This window comes from Xenopus tropicalis, chromosome 4 (genome assembly GCF_000004195.4).
Source record: "Xenopus tropicalis strain Nigerian chromosome 4, UCB_Xtro_10.0, whole genome shotgun sequence".
In the NCBI taxonomy this organism is placed as follows: Eukaryota; Metazoa; Chordata; class Amphibia; order Anura; family Pipidae; genus Xenopus; species Xenopus tropicalis.
This window is the reverse complement of record NC_030680.2, coordinates 116,703,983-116,711,145: the sequence shown is the minus strand read 5'-3', so window position 1 is coordinate 116,711,145 and position 7,163 is coordinate 116,703,983. Positions and strand designations below refer to the sequence as shown.

General features: G+C 36.2%; 1 long non-coding RNA gene across 1 annotated transcript; it reads left to right on the top strand.

Moving 5' to 3' along the window:
- Window positions 1-926: 926 nt before the first annotated feature.
- LOC105947123 lies at window positions 927-6,659 on the top strand. The gene is made up of 2 exons (XR_001170525.3): window positions 927-966; window positions 5,392-6,659. It is a non-coding gene; the product is annotated as an uncharacterized LOC105947123 (long non-coding RNA).
- The last annotated feature ends 504 nt before the right edge of the window (window positions 6,660-7,163 follow it).

Here is a 7,163-nt window from a genome sequence, read left to right as displayed (position 1 = left end):
TCAGAAATTTAACAAGTTATAGACTTTCCTGGGAAAAATGCCAGTGCAAAATGGAAATGCTGACTTTGAAGCATGTAAGTCCTTTACAGAAATACAGCTTCAAATTCACAAGATTCTTGATATTAGAACATAAATAAAGCATTAAATGATTCGTATCCATCTTGTATTGTGTAGCCAAAAATATTGCCAAATACTTAATTTATATATAAAACAAGTAAATTGCAGGTATAGATTTAAGTTGGACCAGACATGCACATCTTGCATGATCATGATTCTCATATTGTTACATTCAGTTCATACTTGCCTTGTCTTTGTCTGTAAAATAAAGACTACATGCAATGTATAATAGAATAATACTCTTTATATTTCCATGCTACCCTTTTTATATTCTAATTTTCACGTTTGATTGTTGTAGTTTCTTGCCTAAAAAAATTAACTCTTATCCATGATCTCATGACAAGTGCAGCATTGATGTCTGCCTGGACCCCCATTCCCCTTTACTCACAATAAATTACTTGACAACAGTTTTTGGAAAGAGAAGGCCACAGTTATTTATTTAACTACAACCATCCAACATATTTTAAACTGTTAGTACCACACACATTAACCTTAGCAACAACCTTATGTGAGAGAAATGCTGGGTTAGAGGTAGAAGGTGTGAATATTTCTCCCAGATTTCTCTCTTATATATATATTAAGCTCCAGGGAAAGTATGTCAGCAGTGAAAGAGTGTTCTTTCACTGCATTCGGCTTTTTGAAAAGCTGGTAAAATGGGCCCTGGAGTGAATGGAAGTGAGCGGGTGGGACTTCCATTCACCAGGCTATCCAGGTTTTGGTGAAGCCTGGCTAATAAGTGGCCTTGTTAGGCTTCAGGGGAAACCCCTTTAAACATGATATCTGCAGAGTTACTCCCTCTCTCCCTTCCTGGGGAACTGCCTGCATGCAGTATGGAGAGAGCCGGACACAGTGAGTAACCTAACAAACTATTGTTGTTTTTGTAAAGTTGGATGCTAGATCCTCTCTATTGCATAGAGAGGGAGCTGGTGTATGTTAGTTAGAGCCGGACAGGCTAGGATTTATTTTTATGATTTGTTTTCTGATGTACTCCTGTGTGCCAGTTATATGTGAATAAAGCTGATTGCGGTCAGCTTAAAACAATATGCTGGGGGTGAACTGTTGTTTCTGAGACCAATCTGATCCCTACAATCTGCCTAAACCCCAAGAGACTGCACCGTTTGGTCGAGTTGCCTTACACTTAGCATTAACCTTAACAATGCCAACATATCCTCTCAGAGGACTGATTGCCCTGGAGCCTAAAGTCTGGTTCCTGCCTTCTTTATCAAGCCCCCATCTTTGGCTGCCACCTTTCCCAGGACCCCAGGCCTACCCAGTTACCCATTAACCTTTTCAACTTCCCATTTCAGTCCCTTTAGGGCTCAGAGTCAAACCACTCCCAACTGAGATTAATTCCTTTGGCCAAAACAAGGGCGAAGGGGGGGGAACACTGATCCCACTGCTAATCCTCCCGCCTGCTAAGTCTGGGAAATCCACCACCAATAGCTTCTCGCAATAGAAGGGGGAACAGGCCCTACTAGCCTTGTTAAGCCCTTCTTCCCTACGTTTCTATTTGTCAATGGGTCCCATTCTTGGATCCGTGATCTATCTTCTCTGAGTCTATCCTTGTCTGTGATGTAACAGAAATCTGGTTTTACAAAACTTGTGATGGTACTGAGAATTTACTTTCATGTAACATTTGCATAGTCTGTTTTTCAAAGAAGAAATAGCCCTCTGGTCTTTATGCTGGTGTTTGTAAGTCACAGACTAGTTTTACAAGTGTTCCATAGCATACTTATTGATGCCAGCGTATGCCTGTTACACCTGGAGAGATAACTGCCACTATACTGGAACCATGTAATCATTGACACAATAACAAAAATGCATGTTTGTCTTGTAGAGTGATTAGCAAGTGACAGCATTACAGACCTCGGTTTGAATCCATGTGGTAGCTTCACATGACCCTAAACAATTCACTAAACTTTATGGTCTCCTGGACTAATAAGTGCACTCAATAACAAACTAATTTTTAGACTCAAAAATACTACAAAATAAATAGCTAAAATATGAAAGAAAAATGTTCGTGATATTTGAGGTATATTATTTTAACCCATTTTAGGAAATTATTAAATGTGCTGTTACTTACTCTTCTGTATAGTGCCTAAAATTATGTGTAATCATGTTTGTACTGAAAGTATTGTTCTTAGTCTTGCATTTTTATAAATGTCAATGATAAGAGTAAAGACTTTTGTTGTAAATAAGATAATTTTAGTTATGTGTAATCTACCATTAGCAGTTTCTATATATTGTATAAAACTTCATGAAAGTACAAAAGATGCTAACCTGGTGCTACTTGTCTAGTTATCTGTCTGATTACCTTGTCAGTGTATCTGCAGCTGTAAAACAAATAGGGAACTTTACATATATTTCTCTGAGGGTTGTCATTATTATGTCGTAAAACCAATAACTAAATGCATTATTTGTTACACTTAAGAATATGGATATTGACAGTTTTCCTTTGTATTTAAACCAAATTTAGTCCACAACTAGACAAATAATCAGATGCAATAACAATGATCAATAAATGGGAAAGCTAATGTTATCTTACAAATACAGGTATGGGATCCCTTATCCGGAAACCCGTTATCCAGAAAGCTCTGAATTACGGAAAGCCTGTCTCCCATAGACTCCATTTTAATCAAATAATTTTTAAAACTGATTTCCTTTTTCTCTGTACTAATAAAACAGTACCTTGTAATTGATCCCAACTAAGATATACAGTAATTACCCCTTATTGGAGGAAAAACAACCCTATGGGGTTTAATTAATGTTTTATTGATTTTTTAGTAGACTTAAGGTATGGAGATCCAAATTATGAAAAGACCCCTTATCCGGAATACCCTTGGTCCCGAGCATTCTGGATAACAGGTCCTATGCCTGTAAATGCATTTTTATGGTTGTTAATAAATTAAATAGGAATGCCTTATGCTGAAGTAAAATAAGTAGAGATAAGGAAACTGATGTCACACTAGACATTTTTGTCAAATATTTATTGAAACACCAGTAACGTACCTTGGTTTGATTTTCTTAAAAAGTAATGGAAATCATTGTAGCTCATCCCTGACTGCTAATTATCAAACATAAGCTCATGGGCAAGATATTACCTGATTATGGTAGTGATCAGAATGTCCCAGCAGATTAAAAGTCTCCCATTTGGGGCCATCATAACAGTGTTGAATTTGTAGATAAAATATTACAGCGGAAGTCTCTGTAGGTCAATTGCATTATCTTAATTAGCCTATGGCCACTTATTATCAATTCAAATAGCACATTGGTGGGGATTCAGGCTATAAGCAGGAGTTGAGGTCTACTTCCAAACATAATAGGGGAATCGGCACATTGTAAAAGTCCACGTTTTGATTGACACTTCTTAATGGCAGTGATTAAAATTTCTAATTTACATTGCCTGCAAACTAAACAGAAAATAATTCAAACATGCTGAGAAGGATTTTCTTTTAAAGCAAAAATAACTGAGTGCTGGGAAACACTACAGGCTATCTTTTGAAGATACTTTTGTGGAAACACTATGCTAAAATTCCCTAACTACCCATAGAGAAATGTTTGGTAACCTTGCCAAACATGCAGATCTTGTAATGTATGTTCAGCTTTAGTCTTGGCATTTCTGATCAGGAGTCTCTTGCTTCCTAAAGGTGTTCTGGCCATTGGTCCTGCCTTTTGAATTCTTGTTTCTTCTTTTTGTTGCGCTTGGGATAGGAATTTTTTTTTCCTGTATAATCTGGCATGCTTGGTTCTCACATTGATTAACTATTCATTTTCTCAATAAGCTGCCTTTTGTCTGCAAATATAATTCAGTGCTGTTGTTAACCTTGACCTGTTTGCTCTATGATGTTCTCCCGTGTTATTCTTCTTCGTTCTTTCCTTCGAGACTCTGGTAATAAGTGCTTACCTACCATTTTACATTGAAACAATCTGTGACTCGCCTGCTACTGCAGCAATATTTGTCCTTTTGTGGGGCTTCTCAGACTAAAGACTTGTTTTATGAAAATTAAAGAGACAGACTGTGTCAAACACCCACTGGTTCAACCCGGAACAGTTTGTGACTCACCTACTATTTCAGCTCCATTTCAACTCTGCTGTGCATCTCAGATAAAATGTAAATACTTTCATCTTTTTATCGTTTGTTTCATAGTCAGACCTATCTGACTCATTTTGTATCATATGTTGGCACTTTATAAAGAATTAATGTTTTAATGATCAGAATTCAAAACACATGCTGTGGAGACTACGTCCAATACTAAACACTTAGTCACACTGAATAAAATGTACATCTCAACAACCAAACAACTACTTTAATGTTGGCCTTTATTAATTTAGATCTAGTGAGGCATACAGCTTGTTGCATAAACCTTTCTAAATCAGCTATAGCTTCAGATTGCCTGTTTCATGTTCCTCTTAATATGCCTCTACACATTAAGATTTGTGCTAGCTATAACCACTTCAGCTTAAACAGCTTAATGGTGCATAATGTGCAAATATTGATAAACGGAAAAACATGATCAATCACTTTATCAGTTTGCTCCATTATTTGGAACTATTTCTATTTCTTCTTTATATTTATATTTGGGGTCATCTAACATTTATCTAATCATATTGTCCCTTACAACAAACACATAGGGGCAGATTTATCAAAATGTGAGTTTAGAGCGTAATACATAAAAACTTGCACACATTCTATTCATTCCTATGGGATTTTTAGAAGTGAATTTATCAAATGGTGAGTTCTAACTTTCACTCATTGATAAATACACTTCTAAAACACTCATAGGAATGAATACAACGTGTGTGAGTTTTTATGTATTAAGCTCTAAGCTCACATTTTGATAAATCTGCCCCATATTATTGGGTCATAGGTATAACCAAAAGCTTGGTAAATATATTGGTTTTGTAATTAAAATTGTATCCTGAGAGTCATCAAATGAACAGTCCTTATTAGTCTGCTACTTGAAATGTCTACACCCTTTCCCCCTGCAGACAATAACGATATTGCAGGTGTCATAAACCTAAAGCAACCCAATGGTATTGTATTATCTGCTAAAATGCTTTGCAGTTTATACAATAGATCCAATACTAAGGCAAAAGATGACAAATTTACAGAATTACAAATGTTACACTAAAATTATGTTCCCAGTGATACAGTAATTTTTATTTCAAATCAAAACTATTTTTAATAAATATAAATTTTTAATGTAACTTTGTTTATGCTTTAAAAAAAAGAGGAAAGTGCGTAAACTATTTTTTCATGGTTTTGACCCATAGGGGAAAGTGTAAGCTGTTTGGCACCATCAGCAAAGCCTGAAGCATGGGGCTCAGGCATGTGTGTGCACCAGTGTGACCAGGAAGAAACACCAACAAACATTACACTCCTTTCAGGAACATTCTTAAGGTGCGCCTAAAGCTAAAAGACAATTTAGTGTGGAAGCTATTAAGCAGATATGACCGAAGACCGTACCCTTTCCAGTTAACCAGATGCTGAAGCACCTTGACCATCAAACCTTTAATGAACATCAGTAAAGGCAGGGCATTGATGAAATAATGAAAAGATCCTCTGTTCATATGGCTTGATCTAAGAAGTCTTAGCTAAGAGAGAGAGAGAAAGATTTGGGCTGTGACAGATGCATCTAATTATTCAGTCTTTGTTGATAAAGATAAAGATTAAAGTGGCCTTGGGCTTTGGGGGAAAAATGGCCACCATTCCAACATCAAAGATGTCTACTTCAATGGTAAAAGATTGATCCAGATGAGTCCCATGACATTAATAAAGGGGTATTTAATTTATATAAAATCAGATTGGGCTTTAGATGTCCAAGTGATCTTCTTATAAAAAGCAGAAATGGAGGTGGCAAACTTGGAAGCCTTCGATAAAACATTGTCATCACTAGACAGACAAAAAGCATCAAGTATTCAAATTCGGAAACAGCATGATCCAAGGAAGCAGTTGATTAAAAATACCTCTGGAAAACTTATGTAATCCTTACATTTTAACAAGAAATGTTTTTTTTTTATTTCATGATTCACATGATTGTGTCCTTCTTCAAAGGTAGAACAACTAGATTTTTTCAAGTTAATCAATTAAAAAGCTCTATAGAAATCCACAAAGAATATATTTAACAAAACCTTGCAAAACAGCAGGAGCACTGCAGAGTGCAGACATAATCAATACTGAAAACTTAGCAAGTGCAATTATTGAAACCTCAGTAAACAACAGGTCAATTCAAACAGTTAGTAACACACTGAGAGTGCAGGTAAGCTTAGTCCCCCACAGTGTGGACTCTTGGCCTAAGCTTTCTCTGTGGAGGGCATTATGGCTTTGGCACTATCGCTAGGGCCTCTGGCACCTCCAATCACCATTTCCTGCCCTAGTTTCCCTTAAGGCCACTGGCAAAAATCATCAGACATGGTTACCTTCCAATATCTACTGGCCAGGTTTAAAGATTCAAAATTGGCCATCCATTTTAGTTTAACCAGAAACTTCATAATCAAAGTGAGTGGGTAAGCATCCCAGTGCATACCAGTGTTAAACCACCTACAGTCCACACAAAACTGAGAGAACCCATCCTTCAGAACTAGGCCAACAGGGGCAGCCAAAGGGTTTTAACTCTCCAGATATGATTGCTGTCAAGTTATTTGGCAATCTTTTGAATCCCTTCCAAACTCAAATGCTTCTGTAATCTTCTTTCCAAAGACCTTAAAGAGCTCTTTCAGTCTAATCATGGTGATTTCAGCAACATTTCAGCAACAAAAAAAGACCAAAAATTAGGTTTACAAAAGACAGGTTGCTGCAATTTCCTTTGTGTAACTGATTTGGTGCACCTGATTCTTATTTTATTTAAGCTTGAGTTAAAGAAGGGGTGTACTAACTTTTTTCACAAGCAAAATTTGCAATTATATTTATTTATTTAACAAATTAACTATAACATGTAAATAATTCACGATATTTGTAATATTATATCACCTTTATAATGAAGATTAAAGCATGCTGAAATATGTTGAAAAAAAAGTCAATCTAAGTCATTATACAGCTTGCAATA